The following is a 4,281-nucleotide window of genomic DNA, read 5'->3' as shown; positions in this document are numbered from 1 at the left end:
GGGGAGGGGGCGCCGAGCCCGGGGACCCCGGGGACCCCGGGCTTAGCGGGTCTGGCGGGGAGCGGGGGCGCGGGTATTGGGGGGGTCTCCCTCCGCTGCCTCCAGCCCCTCCTGATTGGTCGACACTCTTGGTTCTCACGGCCCGCAGAAGGCTTCCTGATTGGCTTGCGGCGAGCAAGGCGCCTGCTGATTGGCTCTGGGATGCTACGGAAAGTGGGGACCCCCCCCTTGGGTTAATGCAGGGGAGCGGCCCCTGCAAGGGGCGGGACTTAGCTCCGCGGAGATTCTTGATAGGTGGTTTAGGGATTAAATCCCCAGCTGTGGCTGGGCCTCTCGAGGGGGTCCAGGCCTTGGTGCTTTTTCGGGGCCCCCATTTCTCCTTAATTCTTACCTCTGTTCGGGGCAATGACCCTCTGGGCAGAGAAAAATACCCCCTCGGGGGCGGTGCTTAACAAGGACCCTAGCCAATCGCTGAGGAGAGCCTGCCCCTTGGCAGCTTCTATTGGCGGAGGGACCCCGAAGCCAGGTCGAGGCCTTGAGGCCCAGTGTGGGCTCCCAGCCCCTCCACGCTCTTCTCTGGTCCTTGGCTAGGTGAAATATAGGAATCCTGGGTCCTGGAATGTAACAGTCGAGGTTCTCTTTCTGACCCTGACCCTGATTCATCACTATCTGACCTTGGAGAAGTCACGGCCCCATTCTAGGTCTCAGTTTCCCTGCCTGTACAATGGGGATAAAACTAATTCTTAAAATAACACTCCCTTAGGATTTTTAGTGCTGAGACTGTAGGGCTGCCCCCCTTCCCCTATCCCTGATGGTGCTCATACCTGAGGGTGGGGATAAAAAGGGACACAACTAATACACAATATAATAGACATGGGCAAATACTATATAGGATCTCTGAGGAAAGAAGAGCATGAGGAAGGACAAAATAAAAATGTGAGTGTGGAGGTGGAAGCTTCCAGGGATGGCCTCCAGGAGGAGGTGGTATTGACTTGATGGGTAGTAATTCAGCAAGTGAAGAAGGGGAAGCAGGTCATTCCAGGCAGAGGTTACAGAGGTGGGAGAGTAGAGAATCTACAGGGGATGGAGGGTGGGCCACTTTGACTTAGGCATGAAGATACATCAAGGGGACTTATAGGAGATAAGCTATAAGAGTAGGTGGGGTCTGGCTAGGAAGGGTCTTAAATAACAGGATTTAAGAAGTCAGTGAAGGCTTTTGAGCTTGAGAGTGCCATGATGAATCTATGTCAGTTAGGAAGATTAATCTGGGAAGGATGTGCAGAATAATGGAAGCAGGAAGACCTGTGGAGGGGGGGCCTGCTGATAGATACTTCCCCTCCCCCTCATCCTTATCAGCCCAGGTCACCAGTTTATCTCACAGAATGTTATAACTAGAAGTGACTTTAGAAAATACCTAATATAACTCAGAAAGGTAAAGGGCCTTGGCCAAGGTCATACTAAGCTCTTAAGTGGCAGGGCTGTATGTAACTTGAATCCAAGTCTTCAAACTCCAATTTGCAGTGCTTTTCACTAAAGCCCAACCATGATCCCATTCTTCACCTGCTTAGAGTGTCAGAAGCCAGATTTGAACCTAGACCTCCTGTCTCTAGGCCTGACTCTCAATCCACTTGTGACTTTGAACAAGTTACTAAACATCCCTGAGTCTTGGTTTCTTCTGTAAAATGAGGAATTTGGACTAAATGACTCCTAAGGACCCTCCTCCCTTTAAGGGGCTTACAATCTCATGCCAGTAATCATATGTACTTTCTCTGTACCAACCAGCCAAGGAGAATGGACCATTCCCTTTGTCTAGAATAGCCTCACTTTCCCAATCCCATTCTTTACTTTACTATTCTAGATCTATTGAAATCTTCCCCATGCTTTGAATTTTTCCAGGCTCACTTTGGATGTGATCCTTTTCAAGAAGCCTCCCCTGGTCACTTTTGCTGGAAGTAATCCCCGCTTTTTTTTTTTTTAATCTAAATACCGTATCTTTCTTAAACCCTTAAAGAGTTTCTTTTCCAATATAATTGCCAGTTTTAAATTTCGCCACTCAACTCTCTGAGGAGTCTAAGTCTTAATGGTCTTGAGAAGCAGCTGAGTAGATAACATACTAGTTATAGAGGCAGGTAGGTCTGGGTCCAGATCTTTTTTCAACTACTTCCTAGCTGTGTGACTCTGGATAAGTCACTTAACTTCTGCCGACTTCAGTTTTCTCCTCTTTAAGAGAGGTAGGTGGACTTTATGGTCACTAAAGCCCTTTCCAGCTCGAAAGCCGTGTTCAATCACTCAATCAGGAGACATAAATAAATGCCTACTGATGTGCCAAGCACTGTGCTAAAGACTTGGAGCTACAAAAGGAGGCAGTTTATATTCTGCTGGAGGAGACAATATCTAAACAAATATTTATCCAGCAAGCTCCAGATAGGACAAGGAAAGCCTTCCTCTTCCTAATGAATACAGAGGCTTTTTTCTTGTTGCTCACGAATGCCAAAGCTTTCTGTGACTTCCGACTCTCCAAAGACCAAAGTTCAAACTTCTGTTTTTTTTTCTTTTTTTTTTTTTAAACCCTTACCTTCCATCTTAGAATTAATATTATGTATTAGTTCTAAGGCAGAAGAGTGGTAAGGGCTAGGCTGGTGATGGCAAACATATGACACATGACACGCTTAGCCATTTTCAATGACACATGGCTGCATGCCAAGGATGAAACATTTGCTGTAGTGTAGTGTAGACACTCTGTGCACTATAGATGCCAATTCTATCTATACTAATTTACCTATTTTTGGTTTATTAAATAGTTATATGTTACAATTATACATTTTTGTTAAACTATAAATATTGTGAAATTATGGTTTTTTTCTTGAAGTGACAAACCACCTGAGTTATGCTCATTTTTTTTGTGAATTTTGACACAGGCTCAAAAGGCTGCCCATCACTGGCCTAGGCAATGGGGGTTAAGAGACTTGCCCAGGGTCACACAGCTAGCTAGTGTCTGAGGCCAAATTTTAACCTAGGACCTCCTGTCTCTAGGCCTGGTTCTCAGTCTACTGAGCCACCCAGCTGCCCCATCTTCTGCTTGTTATTAAAGGCCCTCCTCAGCCAGGCTACATTTCCTACCCTTCCAGCTTATCTAATGTTACTCCTCTTTATGTATAAATTGATCAACTCATCTTCTGTAGACAGCCTGTCCTCTGCCACCATTACCTGGTCTTAGTCTGCCCCATGGGCTCTTGCTTGATTTAGGTATCAGAGAACACTTGCTGAGTTGAATTGGAATGAATTGTGAAAGCATTTTGTAAACCTTAAAGCTCTCTGCCTGTGTGAGAGAGCATTGTTACTATGGTGCTGAGGTGGAGATGGGGGAGGGATCTTGGAAGGGAAATAGGCTAGAAGCCAGTTATTCATTTATTCATTGGTTTCCCATCTGCATGGTCAGGGGATTGTGGGTGGTTTGTGAAGGCCTTCTCAGCTCTGATCTACTTTCTTCTAAGGGCCCTTCCTCCAATCCTGTGTAGCTTAGCCTTTGTGCTTCTGAGTCAGAGCTAAGTAACAGTCTTGTCCTCAGAGACTGTATGCTCATCTGGAGAAATGAGTCACATGTGGGAGAGTTAATCCCCATTTAAGACTTCCTGGAAGTGGTGTCTTATAGGCAATAGGTTTCTTAATCTCCTGCCATGGGAAAGGATGTAATGTGGCTTATTGAACAAAGAAGGTCACTGATGGAATTCTGCCTTACCTGTCAGGGCCTCCTAACAGGTCTTCCTGCTTCTCTTCCCCTCTCTAATCCATCCTTCATGGGCTACTAAATTAATTTCCTTAATGCATAGATTTGCTTGTTCTGTTTTACAGTTAAGGAAACTGAGGCAAACTGAATTACCTCAAGCTACACAGAAATAGTTCTAGAAGAGAGGCCTTAGAAACTATCTCGCTGACTTTCTCCCCCCATTTCTCTCCTGCCTTCCCAATCCCTTTATCATGTTATAAGTGGAAATGTGTGCCACCTTCCTAACTCCTTTCATTCTCCTTCCTCCCTTCTTTGCAGGAGTTAAATCATTTAGCAGACCATTCTACCTTATGAATGATCATTGTTCTGAGCTCCACTGTACAGCCTGTCGCCCTGCCCTTAGGGAGGATCTAGGAGGAGAATGTAGACATGTACTGACTCATTACATAGTATTTTGTATCCAAGATCTCATTTGACCTTTTTGTAGCTCTCTGGATTCTGTAATTCCCCTTTCTTGGGTCTTTTAATGTCACTTACAATCCTTCAATAGCCAC

The sequence above is a fragment of the Gracilinanus agilis genome, chromosome 3, assembly GCF_016433145.1.
Source record: "Gracilinanus agilis isolate LMUSP501 chromosome 3, AgileGrace, whole genome shotgun sequence".
In the NCBI taxonomy this organism is placed as follows: domain Eukaryota; kingdom Metazoa; phylum Chordata; class Mammalia; order Didelphimorphia; family Didelphidae; genus Gracilinanus; species Gracilinanus agilis.
The sequence above is the reverse complement of the archived record's forward strand: the minus strand, read 5'-3'. Positions refer to the sequence as shown.